Source organism: Varanus komodoensis, unplaced genomic scaffold (genome assembly GCF_004798865.1).
Source record: "Varanus komodoensis strain SLA01 unplaced genomic scaffold, ASM479886v1 scaffold344, whole genome shotgun sequence".
Classification (NCBI taxonomy): Eukaryota; Metazoa; Chordata; class Lepidosauria; order Squamata; family Varanidae; genus Varanus; species Varanus komodoensis.
The window spans coordinates 5,896-30,488 of NW_025335842.1; the positions used below are offsets into that span (position 1 = coordinate 5,896).

Here is a 24,593-nt window from a genome sequence, read left to right on the forward strand (position 1 = left end):
TGTTACTTCCATTGATTCAGCACTTTTTTCTCCTTCTTTTGAGGCACTGGGTTCTTTCTCTTCAAGCATAACTCTAAATTTTTCATAGAACTCTTGTGCTTTAAAAATTGAATCCAATTTATATCTTGTAGCATTCCAGGTGAAAAATATTCCTTCTGGCATAAGCCACTTGAAGGTAATCAATTTTGTTGTAAGGAATAGGTATTTCTTTCATCCTTCTCTGATCCTCCATGGTACTTGCTTAAAAACTGTCACCTCATGGTGATCATCTCTCTTTAAAGGCTTCTCATGTACAGCCTTCAAAACATTATCTCTTATTGACCTTAGAGCAAATTTGACATGAACTTCCCTTGGCAGTTTGTTTTCTCTGGCATAAGTCAAGTTACTCTATAAATCAAATCTATAGCAATTTCTTCATTTTCAATTTCTAAATTCTCTGCCAACATGCCAACCATTAGTTCTCTCAGGTCTTCATTCTTTTCTTCAGGTATATTCTGAAACTTTAGATAGTAAGATGCCTTCTCCATCTCTAACACAGTCATTGAATCCCACATAGACTTATTTATTTTCTTAATTAATTGTGTTTCTTTATCTACCATCTCCAGCTTTTCATGCATTTGTTGCATTTTTTTTGTGTTCAGTTTTAAGATGAACTTCAGATAATTGGGTTGACACATTTTTAATGGAATTCTCCAATTTATCAAGCCATTCTTTTTGCTTATTTGAAAGACTTTCCACTCGCTTTACCAATGCCTCTTGAGATACTTGCAAAGCTGAAAGGCATTGGGGGACCTGGGCGATTTTAGATGAGGCTGTGAGGGGAGGCATAGACACCCCATAGTATTCAGAAGAGGCACAAAGGAAATATAGGAGAGCAAATTTGGAATTGACCATAAAAACCCAAATGAAAAAGACAGAAATATGTTCCTTATAAATATTAGACATTATAGCTCAGGATATAGCAAAGGGCCTATGCACTGAAATGTTTCATTGTTTTCTTTTTATTAGCTGCTCCCTGTTGTTTAGCTCAGGTCTTAACAAAATGATGTAACATTTGGGGCAAAAGATGCAAGTCAGCTGCCCAGAGCTGGAGCCTAGGATAGAAAAGATCTCTACAGCAACAATGTATTTCCCCTTGGAACTCAGGTAGCCTGGAACAAAGGACAGCCACACGCCACAGAAGACCAACATGCTGAATGTGATGAATTTGGCTTCGATGAAAGTGTCTGGCAGCTTCCTGGCATGGAAGGACACCGTGAAACACAGCAAGGAAAGGAAGCCCATGTAGCCTAAAATGAGGAAAAACATTGCCACAGACCCTTCGTTGCACTCCAGGTTGATTTGTCCCCCCACTGAGTGCATGTCAACATCTGGGTATGGTGGAGAGCTTGACAGCCACACTGTGCAAATCACCACTTGCATGAGGGAAGAGAAACAAATGATAGAGTTGGCTAGTTTCCTCCCAACCCACCTCCTCATCTGGGATCCAGGCTTGTTGGCCATGAAAGCCAGCACCACGGTGATGGTCTTTGCCAGCACACAGGAAATGGCCACCGAGAAGATGATGCCAAAGGCAGTTTGCCGAAGGACACATGTCACCTCCTCAGGACGTCCAATGAATAGCAATGCACAGAGGAAGCAGAGCAGGAGGGAAATAAGGAGGCTGTAGGTGAGGTCCCTGTTGTTGGCCTTGACGATGGGAGTGTCATGGTGTTTTATGAATACGCCAAGCACCAGTGAAGTCAGGATGGAAAAGGAAAGGGCTGTACAGGTTAAACTTATCCCCAAGGGTTCTTCATGAGACAGGAAGCTTACATCCTTCAGAATACAGAAATCCCGGGTGTTACTCGGATAGCTTTCATCTGAGCATTCCTTGCAATCTTCCATGTCTGAAAAAGAAACATAGTGTGTGGTGCTAACAACTGGATATGCTATGAACTTCAGCAAGATGTTGTAAGCCTTCCTTTCAAGTGGAAATTTCCATGGGAATGATCCACATTCTTTTACTTCCTCTAGTTGTGAGAAAGCCAAGGAGAAATCACAGGAGAAAGCAACACAGGATGACTCCTCTTGTGGAGACGTTGTAAGTTAGGAGGCAGTGATTTTGGGGGAGGGCAACGAATATGGGGGTAAAGTGTAGCAGACAGGAAATTGCCACACAGCAGTAACACCATTGACTTAAATTCACCATGATGACTTTGCAGTGAGAAGGTCAACTAGAAAGCACACCCAATTCAATCAAGCAGAATTATCAGACTCCCAAGAATGAAGGCATGAAAACAGACATTTTTTTTCTTCGGGAATACTTTTTCCTAGCAATAGGAGGTCAGCCTTTTTCAAAGCACTTATATTAAGGATGAAACCAAATTGTTCATGTTGATGAGGGAGTGCTAATGATAATTTTCTAAAGCCATTTCCCAATTTGGACACCAATTTAGGTAACTACTCATCATTATGGCTACCAAGCATATACCATTTCAAATATTCTTGGATGGAGGCAACTACTAACCCTCTCCCCACCACACACTCACAGAAACAGATTCACACACACATAAACAGAGACAATGCTTTCTTCTTCAGCAACTTTTTCTTATAACTGATTCACGTGTCTCTGTGGGTTGCGTTCATCCTGTTTTCTCATTCTGAGCAATGTGTCTCTTACCTTCTTGTTGCGAAATCCTCCCATCTGGACATGGGATGCAGGTATAGCAGCAAAACAGCTTCCCCTCCTTCACCTTCTTGCTGGACCCAGGATGGCAGCTCTCAGTACATACAGAAATTGGTCGTGTCTAATCCATGAATTAAAAAGAATTGCAGTCTAGAGAATAATTACCTTGAGATCCTTAAGGCTTTGTGCCCTTACTACATTTTTCTGAAATATGTGAATGGGCTCAGGAAGGCTTTTTGTTGCAGTCTTTAAAAATGCAAAATAAAAAATGGAAGGAGGAGATGGGGTCATTTACAGCATTCATACTTTCTGAGTGTGTGCACTGATATTTCTGAAATGGACACGTGTGAGAAACATGAATCAGAATTCCAACTGGGAAAATATGTAGGCACAAAAATCATGTCAAAATAAAAAGGGACCACACCTGCATGCACGTGTTCACACACACATTCACTGGAACATTTTTTTTTTTTTTTGAAAATCTATCCTACTAGCATGCTTTGACATGTACTTTGAAAACAACCAAACTCATAGCAGTTAAATGCCATTCAGTCGGTGTTATTTTCATTTGAATGAAAATTTTAGAGTTAATGGGAGTATGTGGGACTGAGCAAAAGATGCCCTGAAAAAAAGAGCTTTCTTTGCTTTTCTGCTCTTTCTGTCCTTATCCTCATAATAAAGTCGCTTAAAATGTTTGGCTTCCTTACTCAATACTTTTCACTGTCTCATGAAAACTGCCCTGCTTTATGATGCACCTACCTGGCCTGGCAGAAGAATAATACAGGTAGCACCTCATAGTGTAAAGCTTTGATTTTTATATTTTTTTCAAGAGTCATAATCAAATAATAATGCTTGATGTTTAATTTCTCCTACCATTTTTCAGGTAAGAAACTTACACACATGTCAAGTGTGGAGGAAACACTTGGAAGCAACTTGTAACATTTTTAAAGAGCCATCTGTCAAAAACCCCTTTCTAAGTTCAATGCTGGTCCTCTGTTCCTGATTTCTCTGCCATATATCTGTGAAGATTAGGTCAACATCATCTCTTCAAAAAAACTTGTGTAGTTTTATTCCTCAAGTAACTTCTGGAATGATACTGTTTTGAATTTCTTTTTCTATTTTTATGTACAATTTTAAGAGGTAATAAAAGTCCATGGGACTCTAAGAAAGCTTCACTGAGAGACTGAACATTTTTTGCCTGCAACATCAGTATTGAATAACTTGAAAGATTTGGTTCTCACTCTAAATTTTTTTGTGTTTGATTTTATCTGATCGCTATAATGCTACACATAATGTAACATCTCACTTGTTACATCAACTGACGGAGTGTACATTTTCTAAGACAAAGCTCTTCTCATGTGTCTGAAGGATTTCTTTTAGATAGCTGCATGGAGAGACAGACCTCAAACCTTCTGCAAAAGAAGATTTACCTGATTACACAATCTGGGCCATGTTATGGCACCTTCATTAATGCTAAAGATTTGTCCTGCTGGAGCTTCAGGATCCATCCTCCCAATATGGATGCGATGAAAGGATTGGTTTGAGGAAACAATCCAGTTGATCACATCTAAGCCAGACACTAACTCTCCATTCTGGTCAAAGGAAAACTCATCCCCAGCACTGTTGTTGAATGAGACAGCTTTCAGGAAACGATGTAGCTAGAATGAAATGGAAAAGAGGTTGGTAGACTTACTGACCCAAGGCCTATTGGTAGGAGGTGACTGGAGTTTTTGGAGGGAACATGTAGGTGACAGATTGCTCTCTCCTATGATGAAGAGGTTATGTTATTAGGCTAACTGCAAAAATTTCATTTATGTTGATACTTCATATGGAATGCCCAAGGACAAGATAAAAGAGGGCAAGAAGGCTGTTTCGACTATTAGCTTTTCTTTGACGTCTGGATGTGAGCAAAGGAAGGAAAAGGGAAAAGGGAAAGAAACATTTAGACAATTACCTTCTGCAACAAAGTTTGTTTCTGAAGCTTCTCTCTCACCCCATTCATCTTTACTATGTCTGTAACTCTAGTTGAGTTCAGGGCATGAAGAGTACGGGCCACTGCATAGACTACGTTGTGAATGCTGTAGCTGTATCCAGTCATGCTCATTTGAAAAATGGTGCTGGGAGACTGCCCAGATCCTCCTCACCACTGCAAATGTCTACATTCTCCAGCTCAGCAAGGCTTGAATTTGGGAATACACAGCCAAAGGAATTTTTCCAGAACTCCTTGATGAAACAATCCCCTTTGGAACTGAAGGGGTTTCTCTGCTCAAAAAAGTCTTTAAATCTGGTGGATCATGGGAGTTGAAGGTCAAAGCAAGAGCACCATGGAACATTTCTGCATCCCAATCCCTTTGGTACAGGAATGAAACTAGTTCCATTTGTGCTGCCAGTATCAATATTTTGTCTTTTGGTTTACTTGCCACATCTTCTAGTTCTTGTATATACGGAAGCCATCTAAGCAAAACAATAGAATATAAGTCACTGTACACAACCAATGCTTTAGCAGTGCTAACCATGATTTCCTCATATTGCTGTTTAATAATTTTTATCATTTCATGAAGTTTATCATCAAAACTAAATGTGAGGAGTTTTGTGATGAAGGCTAAGCAGACACCACTCTCGGAAAAGAGTGGAGAAACAGTTTGCAGAAATCTTTCTGCAGGGTCACTATCCAGAAGCAGGAGCCCAATTCATGTCCACATAAAATGCAGAAGCAAGGAGAGAATGCCTGCATTCTGCAGGGCTTCATTGGGGAACACCTGACAGAAGGGAAGGCCTGGTGTTTTATCATTCATCCCTGGGGCAGGGTCATAGGACAGCTGGAAAGAAATTGGTGGAGAAAGGCAACACTGAGTACATAGAAATGGACTTGTTCAGATCATTCCACACTTAGGATGTTAGCTCTCATTACCATGTAAGTTTGGTTGGGATTTTTTGCATGTGATACATCTGTCATAGTGCTAGGAGGAAACTTTCTGGTCTAGGACCACCAAGTTTACTCATAGTGAATGAAATGCTTCAGGAAAAAGTCTCCTGTGCTCTCATCTCCTGCAGGAACTCTAATGGTGTAGAGAGGCCATCAGGCAATCTGTACCTTCTAGCTTCTCTCTACTGAGCTGAAGTGAAAGCCCCTGCTTGAGAATCCCATGCATATCATTCTCCTTCACCATCCCTGGCATCCTGGGAAGAAAGGCCTGGCTTGCCCAAATCCTTTCTTTTCTTCTTTTTAAATACTGACACTTTCTATTTGATTTTGTCATCTTTCAACAAAACCAAACATCAGAGAAACACTCCCAGGAATGCCAATCAAGAGCAGAACCACAAAGACGTTGCAATGTTACAGTACAAAAAGAATGTTCCTCACACCCACCTTCCCCCCAACTTAATGTGAGTTCAGGTAGCCTCAGGATGGGACTGGGGAGGGAGAGACAAGGCAAGAGCTCAGAAGCACAAGCTCCTTCACGGAGACCTCCATCAGGTTCTTGAGATTTGGAGAAGGCCTTCTGTTCAGGGTGCACAACTACAATGAGCACCACACAAGAAACGTGTATGCATATTTGCTCAACTCTTGGTAACTTGCTCCTGCTCTGATAGTCAGGAATGCACATTTAGGATAGAAAAGGCTTTCTTCCACATTGCATTTCTTTGCCAAAGGTGCTGGAGGGTGAAAGTGGGTAGCATCAATTACAGACTTCCAGGATGGAGTCTGAGTTGCACTCCTCTGCATTAGGGAGCAGTGGCAACTCTGGGTGGTTTAATGGCTAGAAGATGAAGTTTCGGACCCTTAACCACCAGGGTGTGGTGAACATGCCTTCGCAGAGTTGCTTGCACTGGAGGCTTTGCATATGACAACAACAGCAATGATGCATCTGGTACTTCCTCCCAGCTTTGCTGAAAACATTTGCTTCCCTAGATACCTTCTGCAGTTCCACTCAGAGGCCTGCTATTCAGGGTGCCCAACTGCAATGAGCACCACATGAGAAAAGTGTATGCATATGGGCTCAACTCTTGGTTTTGGTGTTTGGTTTTATATGGCGGCCATACCCCAAATACTATAAGATTAAAATCTTATAAATGGTTGTAAAACCAATCCTTTAATAACAGACCCATTTGATTTGTCCCATTATATTGCAGCAGACAGAATATTATGCTGCAGTAGAAAAAGTCAGTACTTAGAAAGAACGCAGGCTGAAGTGAAACGGATTGAGAATATGAAACATTGTGTTTTGCAATATGAAAAACTCCATATGAAAACTGGAGTGAAGTGAGAGAATGAAGGAATGCTGCCAAAACAGCAAATAGAAAAAATAAGAAAGCACTGTCTTGAGTAAGTTCTCCCTGCATTTTCTTAGAATCTTCTGAGAGATTTTTTTATTACTTGGGCACGGACCACTGAATACAACAGTTTCTTTTAAAGCATGGCCTCAAGCTTTCTCATTGCACTTCCTGTGTTCTTTTTAGAAACCATCCAAAGGTCAAGAAATTGATCAGGGCTGCTGTCCAATGCCACACAAAAATACTGAAGGAGAGAGATTTCTACCTTTGGAATCTTAAAGACATCCAGGAGAGCTGCGACATGGAGGGAGACTTCAGAATCTGGTCTCGCAATGACAGCTATTAGGTTATGCTGGATGTTACATATGTAGTTGGGGATCGGTCTCTGCAGTACTGATGTAAATAGCATTGTGACTTGATAGGTCCTCCTAGCGATGTCATATCTTTCATGGATGTGGCAGCCCAAGGTGAGATTAGGCAAGAGTCGAGGGTTTGCATTGATTTTCCTTCACTGCAAAAGCCAGAGCCAGGATGAGCTGGTAAACTTTAGTCAGAACACTAGTATGAGAGGTGCATTTTGGAATAAATGTCTATTTCACATTTATTTGTATTATTTCCACTATGTTTCCTGTTTCAGCACAACACAACTTCTCCCAATGTTTACACATATGACTAACACTGTGAATCCTACAATGACCAGCCTTTCTGTTTGTCAGGAAAAAAGTGTTGAACAGAAAAATAAGGACAGTGAAATGGAGGCAGAAATGGAAACAAGCCATGAGACAGAGTACCTAAGAAGGGTTTGGGGAAAACAGCATTTGCAGAGGGAAGAACATTCTAATTTGTGCAATTAGAAGCAGAAATAAACAGGAATAAAATACCTTTGGGATTCCCAAATTTATGACACCCACATTATTTACTGGTTGAGTAAATGTGCATTTACTTTTTCAGTACTCTCTACTGGAATCAAGATTCTCTGTATCAATGAGACATGGTAGTTAGGCAGCAGGTTTAGAACTACTAATTGTAGTAGAATATCCACATTGAAAGAAAAACAAACAGAATGATTGCTTACACAAAGTATTCAGGCAATGCTGGAGGTGGTTCTGCAGTGAAGACTGAGGGGCGGGAGATGAAGATACCATGAATAACCATGGTTCCAATGATGAGATTCCCTGGCTGATAATACTCATGTGGAGGATGGTGTGGATTAAATAGCCTATACTTCCCCTGCTCAGTGAGAGCCCTCCAAACAAGGAGAGGAAAAAGTATCATCCACAACAGCATTGAAAACATGAACATCATTGCAAGCACAAATGTTCACAAATGTTCAAAAAATGTAATTTCATCTACAATGCTGTATGTAGAGACACCTGGATGATACTGCCTGATTTTGGCACCATTATCTGCTGACAGGTCTGAACACTGGAGAAACCGAGATCTTTACCTGTTCTGAATGGTACTTCCTAACTCTAAGAGCTAGCGGGCTTACATGTTGAAAGACTGATATGCATTGTATTAGTTGATATTCCATAGGGGTTTTGAGAAACAGAATTACAGTCCTTCTGATTAAAAAAAAAGACAACATGGAAGGGATTGATTTAATACCCTGAAAGTAAAAAGTTGGGGTTCCTCCTGGAATCACTGAAGAACAGCATGTTTGAATGGAAACACTAAGTGTACTCTTTCATTCCTCTGAGACAGGAAAAGTCAACAGGCCATGGAATGTCCCACAAGAAGAAATGGTAAGAGAAATAATTCCTTACAAGGGAACCCTGAAGAAAATGTTGTGCTGATGTATTGGGAAAGTTTATTTGAATTTCTTTTTCCTGAGGTAGATTTTATGGTGTCTAAATCAAAGGTACTGTGCTGGCATTGTGCCCTGAGGTGATGCCCTTTTTCTCTGAGATGTTGTTTGCCTTCACTCCCTTTCCTTTTAACCCATACTGAGGTGCCCATTGATACAGTTTCAGGGTTGGAGGAGGAGCAGAGTTATGCTGGGTCTATGTGGTAGCTGTTGCTCCCCAAGGTCAGTGTGAGAACACAGAAGTGGTGCGAACACTTTCCTTGGGTAACAGCTGCTTTCCTGAACAGCACAGGTTTAGTGTGATCCTTCACCGTTCCCTGTGCGAGATCGCACATAGGTGGAATCTACTTACTTTATATGTGTGGATGTGTGGATGCACATAGGCATTGTCCATATATGGTGGCTCAGTTTTCAAAGTAATCATCAACTTGTAGAATCCTCAAGATGGTAACTTGAGGATTTGGGACACTGTGTGGTGTCCCAAATTCCAGAGAGGAATGGGGGCATCTGCCCTGTATTGTTGGGTTCTGGAGCAGCATCTTCATCATCTGAGTAGGTGTTGAGTGTTCACCACCATTATCCAGCTCTATCAAAGGGTTGAGGGAACTAGGGCCATGTGCTTATGAGAGGAATGGCCTCAACATGCTTGCTTCCTCCTCCCTCAGCCAGGCTGCAAATTGTGGAATCCCTGAACTCAGAATTGTCCCCAGAGGACATTCAAAGACTGAAAGGTCTGTGTGTGAATCATCTGTGCCAAGGAGGTGGGGGAATAAATCAGTTGGTTTAGTGTCCACTTGGCCTTTTGCTATGTCCCTTTTGACTTGTAATAAAGATTTTGAAATGTGTAGGTTGGAGAGTTATTTTCCACCAAATTCTGAGGAGGGATGAGTACCAGATCCCCTCCACCGCCTGCAAACCTGGCAGAGCAGCTGTGATCCACCAACCAGCTGATGCGAAGAGGAACTACAGGACAAAACTACAATTGTTCCGACTTTCAAATTGAAGAAGTGACACACACACACACACACACACACACATGCCTCTGCAAAACATGTATTGAGGAATAAGATGTTTCATTAAATCCTCTTCCCATTCTGTTGGTCATTTATCATTCCACTATTGTAGTACTCCCCTTCATGGATCACTGCTTTGTCGTGGCGAAGGGGCTTCAATGAAGCTATGAGCTATGCCATCCTGGGCCACCCAAGATGGACAGGTCATAGCAGAGAGCTCTGAAAAAACGTGATCCACTGGAGAAGGAATTGGCAGCCTGCACCAGTATCTTTGCCATGAAAACCCCATGGAGAGTACCAAAAGCCAAAAAGATATGATGCCAGAAGATGAGTCTCTCAGGTTGGAAGGTGTCCAATATGCTACTGGGGAAGAGTAGAGGGCTAGTACTAGTAGCGCTAGAAAGAATGAAGCGACTGGGTCAAAGCCGAAAGGACACTCAGTTGCAGATATATCTGGTGGTGAAAGCGGGGGTCGAATGTTGTAAAGATCGGTACTCCATAGGAACCTGGAATGTAAGATCTATGAATCAAGGCAAGCTGGACGTGGTCAAACAAGAGACAACAAGACTGAACATCGACATCTTAGGAATCAGTGAACTGAAATGGACAGGAACGGGTGAATTTCATTCAGATGACCATCAGGTATACAACTGTGGGCAAGAATCCCTCAGAAGAAATGCAGGAGCCTTCATAGTCAATAAAAGAGTAGGAAAAGCAGTACTGGGATACAATCTCCAAAATGACAGAATGATCTCAGTTCAAATCCAAGGCAAACCATTCAACATCACAGTAGTCCAATTCTATGCCCCAACCACTGGTGTTGAAGAGGCTGAAGTGGACTGGTTCTATGAAGGCCTACAACAGCTTCTAGAACTAACACCAAAATGATTTCCATATCATCATGGGGGATTGGAGTGCTAAAGTAGGAAGGCAAAAGATTGCTGGAATAACAGGCAAGTTTGGCCTTGGAGTACAAAATGAAGCAGGGCACATGCTGGTAGAATTTTGTCAAGAGAATACGATGGTCATAGCAAACACACTTTTCCAACAACCCAAGGCTCTACACATGGACATCACCAGACGGTCAACACAGAAATCAGATTGACTATGCGCTCTGCCAAAGATGGAGAAGCTCTATACCAGGGGTCGGCAACCTTTAACACTCAAAGAGCCATTTGTACCCATTTCCCACAGAAAAGAAAACACCAGGAGCCATAAAACCCTTTTGACATCTATAATGAAGATAACAGTGCATATATCATTTTTTAACTTTATGCTATATATAAAAAAACTATAGTGTGTTGCATTTATGAAATAATGAACTGCTACAGAGAAAACAAATTTTTATTTCTGCATGCAACAGAAACATTTTGAACTCCGAAAAAAAAGACGCTGGATTGACAGTTACTTTCAAATATAAAACTCAATGTCTATTTGAGTCTTTTTCATATTTATGAAATATATGCCGAACTTCAATTATCCACGTGCAGGAACCCAAAAATTCTGTCTTCTTCTGTGTGCCCTCATCCTTTCATCACATGTATTGGAGGGTGCAGTCAGCTTTCAACCTGAATGAAAAAAAGGACTAATTGATACTTTCATACAGTAAGTAGAGTTTCTGCAATACAACAAATATAAATAATAGTCTGTGAAATACTGAACAAACATCCTTCTCCCAAGGTAATAATGTTGCTGGAATTTTTATAAAAATCTTCTTAAAACAAGGAAGTGGATCTATATCTTCATTATGATTTAGCTGCAGCTCTTGTTCAATCACTAAAAACTGTTATTTTTAATCTTTTAGTATAAACTAGTAAGACTCTTTTCATATATTTTGAATAAGAGAAGAGCTTACTGCAGATTCAAAGTCAGTGCTAAAGGGCTGTACACATTAAACAGCAAACCCCATAAGTTCATCAACAATAAAAGCAAATTTATCCACCTACGAACCATTAAATGTTCTGTTTTCTTCAGAAACTTTTATTTTCTTTGATTTCTCCATGGTTGGCCTACTGGGGGAAAAGGTTCAGTAAAATATGCAAAGCTCAGTAAATCAGCACCTGTTGCAGACCGGCGGTCGTGCCGGTGTGTGTCGGAGATCGGTGGCCATGCTGGCACGTGTCGCAGATCAGTGGCCGTGCTGGTGTGGGTCGCAGATCGGCTGCTGTGCCAGGAAGTGTTTTAAGTGACGGAGCAGCAACAGAGGGATTCAAGAGCCTCGTGCACCTCCAGAGCTGCAGGTTGTTGATCCTGCTCTATACAGTAAGTAAAAACAAGACCAGGAGCTGACTATGGCTCAGATCATGAGCTTCTTGTTGCAAAATTTAGGCTTAAATTGAAGAAAGCAGGGAAAAGCACCAGGTCACTCAGGTATGACCTAAATCATATCCCTGATGAATATACAGTATGTGGGTCAAGAAGCAACAGTGAGAACTGGACGCAGAACCACTGATTGGTTCAAAATTGAGAAAGAAGTTTTTCAATGCTGTATACTGTTGCCCTGCCTATTTAACTTATATGCAGAGGACTTCATCAGAAAGATGGGGCTAGATGAATCACAAGTTGGAATTAAGATTGCTGGGAGAAATATCAACAACCTCAGATATGCAGATGATACCGCTCTAATGGCAGAAAGTGAAGAGGAACTAAAGAACTTCTTGATGCGGGTGAAAGAGAAGAGTGGAAAAGTTGGCTTGAAAATCAACATTAAGGAAACAAAGATCATGACATCCTGTCAGGTAGTGACAGATTTTATTTTCCTGGGCTCCAAGATCACCACAGATGGGGAATGCAGCCAAGAAATTGAAAGAGGAAAACCATGGCAAATCTAGACAACATTCTAAAAAGCAGAGACATCACCCTGCCAACAAAAGTTCATACAGTCAAGGCTAAGGTTTTCCCAGTTGCAATGTATGGCTGTGAAAGTAGAACCATAAGGAGGGCTGAGCACTGAAGAATTGAACCCTTCGATCTGTGGTGCTGGAGAATACTCCTGCGAGTCCCTTTGTCTGCAAGGCGATGAAAACAGTCAATTTTAAAGGTAATCATCCCTGACTGCTCTCAACCCTGACTGATCAACCCTGACTGAGCATCCTTAAATCCCAAAGGAAGTTCTATCTTAAGCTTTCTGAATTATTACTGATTCTCAAAGGGAAACTGCTGCTAGCTATTGCCAGATATAGGATGAACAAAATAAGTAGCTGCATTGCACCTCCAACAAATGGCCAATTTAAGTAAGATCTTTTCAAAGAGACAGTATGGCCTCAAGTATGGGCATTAGTTCATTATTCCATTCTTGTTAAACACACAGTTTTTCACATCTATTCACACATAACATGTATTTCTACAAAGGAAAGGTAGACTGGTGCATCTGTTTGACCTCCATTAAGAAATGCAGCAACAGAGGGAACTCTGGATCAGTAAAAGGATATGGATTGTAGAGAGAAAACAAATTAATATGCATATATGTAATATAAAAGCATGCATACAAAACATTATGCTGCTGGAAATTCTTATCATGCATGGACAAAGAATACCACACAAAACACAATCCTTTTGGGGTATTGCATTCATCAAAAGTGTTTACATACTACCCCATGAATGTAACTGCATGGATGACCGTCGCTCAATGTCCTGTGAGAACTCATTGCTCAACTTGCTCAAGGGAAGCTGATGAAAGGTCACCTTAGTGCAATGTTCTCCTTGTGCACACCCAAGTACCAACATCACCAATGAAATGAAAGAAAAGACTTTTCTTCAACCTTTTCTCCTTATCAGCTGCTCCCTGTTGTTCAGCTCGGGTTTCAGCACAATAATGTAACATCTGGGGGGAAAGATGCAACCCAGCAGTCCCACACTGGAGGCCAAGATGGAGAAAATCTCCACGGCCACCACATACTTTCCCTTGGTGCTCAGATAAGTGGGAACAAAAGACAGCCAGACACTGCAGAAGACCAGCATGCTGAATGAGATGAACTTGGCTTCATTGAAGCTGTCAGGCAGCTTCCTGGCAAGGAACGCCACACTGAAACTCATACTGGCCAGGAAGCCCAGGTAGCCCAGCATACAGTATAACATTGTCAACGATCCCTCATTACACTTGAGGACAATTTTGCCATGCTCTGAGTGCATGTCCACATCTGGGAAAGGGGGAGAAGTGACCAGCCACCCCACACAGATGCCTACTTGGATGAGGGAGCAGGCAGAAACTATGAGAATGGCTAGTCCTTTCCCCACCCAATTCTGCATCCTGCTTCCAGGCTTAGTGGCCATGAAAGCCACTATCACTGTGATGGTTTTGGCCGGCACAGAGGAAATAGCCATGGCAAAGATAATGCCAAAGGCTGCTTGCTGGAGAAGACACATTATTTTCTCAGGCTGACCGATGAATAGAAACACAGAAAGAAAGCAGAGCAGGAGGGAGTAAAGGAGGGCGTATGTGAGGTCGCGGTTGTTGGCAATCACAATGGGAGTGTTGTGGTGCTTCACGAATATGCCCAGCACCAGAAGCGTGAGGAAGGAGAAAAAAAGGGCAATGAGGGCCAAACTGAAACCCAAAGGTTCCTCATAGGACAAGAAGGTTTCAGTCTTGGAAATACAAAAGTCCTGGTTCCTGCTTGGATAGGTTGAATTCTGGCATTCATTACACTCATTCATATCTGAAAGAGAAGAAAGAGAGAGAAGTGGGTTTCATAGTGTCCACTTCCCCTGTCACATATTTAAATTTATTTAACTACAAGTAATCATTGTGTTTTAAGTAATCATTAAACATAATTATTTTAAAAAATTAGAATTAGAGCAAGTCAGGAATGGCCTTCTCCAAAGTTTGAGAAAGCACCTAGGCTTCAGTGCTGGGGATCACAGTGGGCAAAAGAAGAGGAGGATATCAGTGTGTATGAAGGCATGCTCATTTCAGAAAGTGGCTCCCAAAGGACTGTGATCCGGGCATAGACAGAGTTACTGGAGGTTTATACAGCACAATTACACTGCAAAACTGTAAAGTGGGAGGAGCAGGGAAGTGAAGATTGCTTCTCACGCACTGCCTAGGAAATCCACATTCCTTGACCATCACAAGATTCCAGATATCCCCACTGTATTGCTGCTTAATTGTTATTTCAAAAGGGAAAGAACCTTCTGTTCACATTTTAATGTGTGTCGTTCAATTGTGTTGGTAAAAAAGTTCTGTGGAAACAGGAATCCATGTGCCTTTCTCAATGTACACTTCCCTGAAGTTTGAATGCAATTTTTAAATACAGTTCTCTAAGTTGAAAAACAAATATTCCTAATACTGTGTAAAACAGCAAAATCAATATTCAAAAATGCATCAAGGCATCTTTGGCAAGTTTCAAGCAAGAATCATGTATTAGGGACAAATGTGAACCAAAATGATTAGGAAGTTTCATGGAAACTATAAATAAACCTCTCACTGTTTAGGACCAACTAAAGCTGGGAATGAGGAACATCTCAAGACTGAGAATAAGAACCATATTCCAAAAGCCAAAGACCAGCAAATGAGGATAGGTTTTAAGCCCATACCACCAGATTGCAACCAGTATGCACCATTTATGCATACCTCTTAACATTTTTAACTCAAGCCTTCCCTACAGATAAGTGGTTTCCCCAGATTAAAGCCAAATCCTTCAATAAATCTGCAAAGTACATTCCTTACCCATATCTATTGAAATCTTTTCATCTGGACACTGGATGCATTCGTAGCAGCAAAATGGTTCCCCCTCCTTCACTTCCTTCATAAAACCAGGAGAACAACTTTCACTGCAGACTGAAATAGGCTGTCCCTAGCCCAGGAATGAAGAGGAGAATAATGATTTCGGAAGTACTGATTATGGAGTCTTCATGATTAGGGTCCAGTATGCTATGTTGTCAGCCCATAGCATACTGGACCCTATGCTATGGACCCATAGCCCATACTGTGGCAACATGAGAAAATCTATTGGTGACACCACAATCTGGACTGCAACTAGTCACAAGGACAAGTCAAAGGCTGCATGTAGTCTGAACCCCAATACACAAAATAACAGCTTTGCACTCAGAGTTGTCTACACCAGCAGAAAAAAAAGTATTTCAGAGAAGACAAAGGATTACAACTTTTGTCTTATGTAACTAGATTCCTTTCTGGCAATGTGACTTTCATACACAGAGGGCCTGATGCATATTGGATCAAAACAGGTGGAAAACAGGTTTAAGTTCTCCCCATTGCTCCCATGATAGTTGCTTCATTGGAATCAGGATATTTTTTTTAAATTATGACTGATAATGGAATAACTGGTCTCATACTGCTTGCACTTAAAACACAACTCACATACCTTCTGTAAAAAAGGAAGTATAACATTTCCATTCCTTTAAAGATGGAGCCAAGACCCTAAGTACTGTTGTCCTCCATCAGCACCCATTCACATTGTTTTAGTTATCTGCACAGGAGTTGGAAAGTCCTGCAAAACTCTGAAATTAATGTGAATTGGATCCTACCTGATTGAACCATCTGGGCCATGTGATGGCATCTTCATTGAGGGAGAGTGCTTGGCCTGGAGGAGCCTGGGGATCCACCTTTCCAATGTGTATACGCTGAAAAGATTGGTTGGAGAACACAATCCAGTTGATCACATCTAATCCCACTACTAATTCTCCATTTTGGTCAAAATAAACTTCTTCTCCAGCACTATTATTAAATGAAACAGCTTTCAGAAAGTGATGAACCTAGAGGAGAAAGGAGAAAGATGTAGTGGGATTTCCATTCTCAATGTCAACTGGAAGAAGAAGAATGATGTCAATTTGTTTGAGTGAGACATTTTCTTATGTTCATGATGATTTGTTCAATTGCATTTGTGTCCTGACTTTTTTCTCTTGCAAGGAACCCAAGGAAGCTTACTGAACCTTCCTCCATTTCATTTTATCCTGAAAGGCTGGTCAGGCTGTGGGTGAAGTGAGTCACCCAAAGTCACCCAGTGAGCTTCTTGGTTGAACAGAAAGTAGGCCCTAGATCTCCCTGGTGCCCATTCCAGCACCGTAACCACCACACCAAAGGCTGATGAAAGATTGCTCACTATTCATTCATTCATTCATTCATTCATTCATTCATTCATTTTATGCCACCTAAGTAGCCATATGCTCTCTGGGTGGCTTACTTAATATCAGTACCACAATACAATGCAATAAAAGCAACAGATACAATAAAACCAATAACTACAGTAAAATCAATAATAACTAACCAAGAAAAGTAAATAGTTAATCATAATAACTAAAAAGTAAATAAATAAAGTAGGTTATATAAATAACTTGACAAGGGGGTAGAACATGAAACTAAGTAAGTATAACACAAAAATGATTACTCAGAATCCATACAATCGTAAAATGGCAAAAAATATAAATGGTAGCAGCATTAAATAATACAGTGCATTAAAATTAGAGCCCATTAGACTCACCCTATGATGCAGCACTATGAATTGGGTCCAGAGAACAACCGGCAGCAAATGTATTTTGCGTAGGACTGGCATGAAGTGCTCACAAGCACTGGCCCTTGTTCACAGGTGTACTGACCAGTTTTGAACAAGTTGCAATGTCTGAACCATTCTCAGAGGCAGACCCATTTAGAGAGGCTTCCAGTGAGTAGGAGATTACCAATACATGGATAGTTGTGACAAAGCTCCTATCTTCCAAGTAGAAAAAAGCACTCCTGAATTCCAAGTCCACGTGAGCAACCAGTGAGAACTTGGGATCCAGGAGCACTCCAGAGCTGTGAACCATGTCTTTCAGTGGTTGTGCAACCCCACTCAGGACAGGTTGAAAACTCCAGAGTTGAACAGACAGAGTGCCCACCAGCAGCACCTCCATCTTATCTGGGTTGGGCTTCGGCTTACTGGCTCATATCCAGTCCATTACTGAGCTCAGAAACCAGTTCAAAACAATCACTGCCTCACCTTGATTTGATGAAAAAGGAGAGGTAGAGTTGAGTATTATCCATGTTCTGAACTCCTGATGACTTCTTCCAGAGGTTCGATGACAATGGAATGACACTATCATGATATAGCAAGAGGTATAGTAGGACAAGAGAGGAAAATTCAAAAGTTTTGATCACCCTTGCAGACTTTAGAGAAAAAAAGGAAAGGAAGGTGCACTGGCTACAGTTTGAGTTATGGGTAGCTGTTCCATATTGGAAGATGGGAACATGGAAATTTATGCAGAACACAAGGTTGGGTAGACAGGTTCTTATGTGAATCACAAGCTTATGTTGGAAATCAGATTAACTGCCAAATAATGAGTTTACAATGTTACCTCCTGCCACAAGGGTTGCTTCTGAAGTTTCCACCTCCCTCCATTTACTTTTGCTCTTACTTTGAGTTCAGATGAGCGTAGGGCATGGAGAGCATGGGCCACGGCATAGACTGCATTGTAGATACTGTAGCTGTGGCCAATCACACTCATTTCAAAGAATGGTGCTGGGAGGGTCTCCAGCTTCTCTTCCCCAGTGCAAATGTCCCCATTTGCCACGTAGCTCACACTTGTACTTGGAAGCATACAACAAAAGACCTGCTGCCAGAAGTGCTGGATAAAGCCATCTCCTTTGGTGCTAAAAGGAGTTCTGTTCTCAAGAAAAGTCCTGAATCCTGGTGGGTCCCTGGAGTGATGTGAGAAAGCAATAGCACCATGGAACATTTCTGTATCCCAGTCCCTTTGAAACAAAAATGAGACAAGCTCCATCTGGGCTGTCAGTATAAACACTTTCCCTCTTGGCTTATTTACTGTTTTCTCCAGTGTTGGTAAGTATCGAGACCAACTCAGAGTCACTGTGGAATAAAAGTCCCCATACACTACCACTGTGTTAGCATTGCTACCCATGACCTGATCATATATTTTTACCCCCATTTGCAGCAACTCAATAATTTTATTGTCAAAACTGTATATGGGGATCCTTTCCACAAAGGCAAAGCAGACACCACTTTGGGAAAACTTTGACAGGACAGTTTGCACTATTCTTTCTTCATTGTCATCATTCATAATAAGGACCCCAATCCATGTCCACTGAAAATGCAGAAGCAAAGAGAGAATCCCTGCATGTTGAACCTCTTCTTTGGAGGCCATTTGGTAAAAGGAAAGGCCTGGGATTTTATCATTCATTACTGGAGCAGAGCCATAAGTCAGCTATAGGGAGATAGATGGGGAAATACAATCAGAAGAGCATTGCAAAAGAAATTTTGTGCTTTCATAGCAATTCACACCCATAATTTCAGGTTTCATTACTTCTACAGTGTATTGTTGGAATTTTAGTTTTCCCATACTAGCATTACTCTTACTCTCCTTATCCAGGTTATCCAGGAAACATCCTGAGAGGATTATCCGGGTGATTCTTTTCCCTTGCAGGTTTTTTTTTTTTTACCGTCTTTTAAAGCTAATTTACATTAATTTCAGATTCATTTTAATACAGGCATTTTCATTGAATGTGTACCATATTGCATTGCATTGCATTGCATTGCATTGCACTGCATCGAATGGTTTAATAAATTGCTTTAAACTGCTCAGAGAACTTCTGCTATGTGGCAGTACAGAAAGGAAATCATCATCATCCTCATGACCACCAGCATCACCATCATTATCATCAGGATATCCTCACACACACCCTCATACACACAGACACTAGTCTGAGTGGACATTTTGGCACCAGTTTCTGTATCTCATCTAATGGGAATGCAGAATGTCTTGGTTAATCTTAGAATCATCTGGAATACACATGTCACTCTGAATGTCAAGGAAGAATTTAAGGGCATCAGTCTGATAGTCCAGGAATGCATAAGGGCAAAAGGATGACTTAATTAGGACCTGTACATGTATTCATTCAGAATTCCCTTCCTTCTTTGACTTGGAGGTGGTTGATTGGATCACGGCAAAAGTAGCTTTATTCATGAGTGACTGAAATCAATGGGCATCATGGTATTGAAGACCAACTCTGCATATTGATTGCAATTGGGGTCACAGGAAGCCACCATATTGTCAACCTAGTTTATTATGTTGCTCAGTTCCCAATTGCAAACGACTCAACCTTATGTTGCAATAAATATAACTGTTGCTAAAATGAACAATATCAGAAGAAAAAGAGAATTCAGAACCTGTAAGGAGGCCTGCATGAATTCATGCCATCCTATGACATAGATGTTGCAACTGATGCTAAGCAACAGTCATTCACTTGAATTTGATCAGGCCTCATAAGGGATTTTTTGTAGAATGATTTTGAGTTGTGTGATTTGTTTGTTATATTTATACTCCACCTTCTTCCTGCAAGGAACACAATGTCCATTACTTCTCTTTTCCATTTACCCTCACAACAGCTCTCAGCCAGGCTAGGCTGAGCAGCAGGGTTCAGCCCAGTGTCAATGGGTGAACTCCATGGTTGAATTGGAATGTGAACCTGGATTTCCTCAGTCCCCTTAATGCACTCAAACTGACTCATCACACTTGTTGTAATGATGCATGAAGTATTAAGACTTCCCTCACCCCCAGCTGAGATGACTTTTAAGTCAGTCTGGAAATTTTTGAGGCACCCTTTTCAGGATTTCGCAATAAGAAACCTTGGATCATGAAAATGTCTTTGATCTACACATTTTTGAAAACCATCAAACAGTGTTAACATACTGAATGTCAGCTGACTACTAAGCTGAGAAGCATGCTGTGTGAAAAATCAAAAGACCATCCACATTATCTTTCTCACCCACCTTCCTATGTTCTTCCAGTCACCATCCAGAGTTCAAGAAGCTTAGTAGGACTGTATGTTTCTATGAGCCCTACAAGTCCAACGCTGCACACGCATACTGAGAAAGTGAAGGTGACTCCTACCTGAGGAAACTTATAAATACCCAAGAGGGTGGCTATGTGAATGGAAATTTGAGGTTCCAGTCCCCCAATCACAGCTGTCAGGCTATACTGGATGTCACACATGTAGTTGGGGATCAGTCTCTCCAGTGCTGAAAGAAGTAGCATCGTGGCATGATACGTCCTCCTCACATTGTCGTAGCTATCACAGATGTGGAAGCCCAAGGTGAGATTGGGCAAGAGCCAAGGGTTTTCATTAATTTCCTTCACTGCAAATGCCAGAGCCAGGATGAACTGGTAAGCCTTTGTCACAACACTAGAATGAGAAGTTGATTTTGTAGCAGAAGGATATTTCACATTTAAATTAATTATTGCCCTGTGTTTTTCTGCAAACAGCATTGTTGTCACCCTCATTCTAATATTTATATACAGTTTTCTTGAAGGATCTTTTTATATCTTTTGCTGTATGAAAAGATAAACAGTGTCAGAGAGAGAACCATCTGAATTCGGAACTCACAATGCATTCTGGAATTCTCACCACACTTCTGAGAACCATTTAGAATTTGTGTCACACACAAATTACATTTCTGCAGAAGCTTAAAGGCAGCTATGTGTGAAAATGGCATTGGTTCAGTTAGCTATGCGAGGAGGAAAGGCAGCAAAAGACAAGGGCATGTAGCAGAAGACTATACTTTGCGGGTCCATCTGCTTGTCCCAAAAAGAAAAGAAAGAAAGAAAAAAAAAAAACATAGGGAAGGAGAAAGGCTTTTTCTGCTTGCTCCTATTCTTTCAAGCTATCTTATCCTATCCTATCCTAACTGGAGATGCCTTCCAGCTAGGTGTTTCTCAAGCTAGAGGACAAAAGAGACTATTGACTTTGCATCAATCTGAGAAATTTTCACGCATCCTTTTCAGGATTTCACAATAAGTAATCTTGGATCATGAAAGTGTCCTTGATCTACACATTTCTGAGAACCATCAAACAATGCTAACATACTGAACAGCAGCTGACTATGAAGTTCAAAAGCTTGCTGTATGAAAAAATGAGAAAAGCCACCCACATTTTCTTTCTCACCCACCTTCCTATGTCCTTCCACTCACCATCCTGAGTTTTTTCAGTGGGTCCAATGCTGCACATGCATGGTGAGAAAGGGAAGGTGAGTCCTACCTGAGGAATCATATAGATATCCAAGAGTGTTGCTATGTGAATAGAAGTATGGGGATCCAGTGCCCCAGTCACAGCTGTAAGGCTATACTGGATGTCACAGATGTAGCTGGGGATCAGTCTCTCCAGTGTTGATGTAAGCACAGATGCTCCTAGAATTGTTGTAGCTGTCATAGATGTTGAAGCCCAAGGTGAGATTGGGCAAAAACTGAGGGTTTTCATTTATTTCCTTCACTGCGAATACCAGAGACAGGATGAACTGGTAAGCCTTTGTCATAACACGAGAACAAGAGGTTGATTTTGTAGCAGAAGGATATTTCACATTTAAATTAATCATTGCCATATTGTTTTTTGCAAACACAGCCATTGCCATCCCCAATATAAGATCTATATACAGTTTTCTTCAAGGATCTCGTTATACCTTTTGCACTATGAAAAGATAAGGAGTGTCAAGATGTAAAGCTTTTGAACTTGGAACTCACAATGCATTATGGAAATCTCTACTCTTTTGAGAACCATATGAGATCCCTAATAAAGAACATGCTTTAATTATTCAAGAAGATAAGGGACTTTTTCATAGAATTGGTCATACATACCATACATGTTGGTCATACAATTGACCAACTTTACATACCCACCATCAAAAGAGCTGAACAAAGAAATAAGACTGAAGTGCTCTCCATTTATTGTAGAGCGAGGTTGCAAGATTTAAGCCATAGGACATTTTTCACACTTGGATGAAATGCTGAGGATGGTTACACGGTTGAAAATGTGATCTTGTGTCACACAGAAATGCAATTTCTAGAAAAGTTCAAAAAGGAACTATGCATGAAAAATAGCATTAGATCCACTAGCTATGCAAGCAGACAAAGCAGAGAAAAGCACAACATGAAGTAAAAGACAAAATGTCCATTCTCTCTGCTTGCTCCCCCCCCCCAAAAGTCATAGAGATGGAGAAAGGCTTGTTTTGATTACTCCTATCCTCTCAACTCCAACAAGGTGAAGTGAATGAGATAAGTACTCATACTCCCCTCCACCCAGAAGCAATCAAGCCAAGCCCTGTCCATTGAAGATTTTCCCACACGTTCCCTCCACTGAATTCAGTGTGATTTTCTTGTGAATAATGGTGCTGTAGATAAATGCACCATAGACATGCTTTTAGCTAGGGGTTTCTCAAGGAAGAGGACAAAAGACATAATTGGAAATGACTGAATAGTGAGAGGGAAGGAACTTTCCTTGCAAGTCACAGTGAGGGAGGCAGAGAAAATAGTGAGGTGGGGAAGCAGGTAGAAAAGCAACTGTGGGATCTCTGAGTTGTTGGCCTTTTACTAAAGCCCAAATAAAACATTTCCTGGCCCTTGAGCAGTCCCACAAGTTTATTTATTTATTTATTAAAACATTTTCTAACCCGTCCTCTATAAGTGTCTTGAGATGGGTTCCAAAAATTTTAGAACATACTGATAGGTGATGGATGCTTAAGATATAGGTATTGATAAATATATAGATTGAAATTGATATGCTTCTGGCTATGGATACAGATATATATATCACAGAAATGTTGCAATATATACAAAAGCCATGACATAACTGGTTTGAAGAAAAACAGGATATAACAGCAAATATTTCATGGGAAAATTACTGTGGTGAGCATGTTGAGACAAACTATCAAGTCTTGCATTGCAATGCTGATAGATATGACTTGTGTCGGATGATAGGGAAAAGATGACACAGTGGACCTCAGGTCGGAAAGCAAGATACCCCACAGAATTTGAAGAGGAATGAACTGAAAGTAGGAGGACAAATGAATGCATGTCCCAAAAATGGCACGAGGGCTAAATTTTATTTATTTATAGCTTTCATATGCTGTCCAACTATTAGCATCTTGAAACAGTTTCAGACGTATTTCTTGATGGAGAAAAGAGGCCTGTACTGCCCAGCACTCTCTAAGTCTGTTAAATGTTTAAATTCAAACAAATCAATGTTTGGAGGATTGCAGCTCTCAAACATGACAGTCTAGTAAAAAGACTTGGAAATAGCAGCACGTGAAAACAAGTTCTTACATTAACTCTTCAAGTGATTCTGGTGGGGGTGCTTCTGTGAACTTTACTGGGCTAGAGAAGAAGCCACCGTGAGAAGTAATGGCGCCAATGATGAAGTCTCCTGGATCGTAATACATGTGAAGAGGATGGTGTGGACTTGAGAGTCTGCACTTCCCATTCCCAATGGAAGCCTCCCAAACTAGCTGAGGAAATGCTGCCAGCAGCAAGGCCACTGAAAGCAGGAGTATCATTACAAACACAGCCATTCACTCCCCAGTCACAGACCTGTCCGTTTCTCCTGCAATGCTATCATTGGCCTAACTGTGATTAAAACTGCATGATTCCAATGCGAGTACCTGCGGATAGGGCCAAACCCTAGAGTATCAAAAGTATACCCTGTTTTGACTGATGCCTTGTAGCTCTGAATGCTACTGGGCTTATACATAAACACTCTGCACAGATTTTGCTAGTGCGTTTGCACGTGGTCACTAAGGTTCCACATGTGTCTTAAGAAACAGCAGATTTAATTACAGTCCTTGTGAGGACAAAACAAACATGGTGGTGATTAACTTAATAATGATGTACTTCTGGTATTGTTTCTTAATCTAAAAAAATTGGGGATTTTCTCTGGACTGCGAAGAAAACTGTGCTTGAATAATTTCATCTTAAATTATCTCTTCCCCTGAGGTAGGAAAGTTCAAGAAGAGATGGAATGTCCCTCAGAAAGGAAATGGGACCAGAACTAATTCCTTACAAGTGTATCCTGGTTCAAAAGTTATGTTTGTGAGTGGGAAGTGTTGATTTTGCT

The 24,593-nt window shown here is 40.9% G+C and overlaps 1 pseudogene; it reads right to left on the reverse strand.

The window, feature by feature from the left end:
* Positions 1-13,519: 13,519 nt before the first annotated feature.
* LOC123027826 lies at positions 13,520-24,051 on the reverse strand (annotated as a pseudogene).
* Positions 24,052-24,593: the final 542 nt, after the last annotated feature.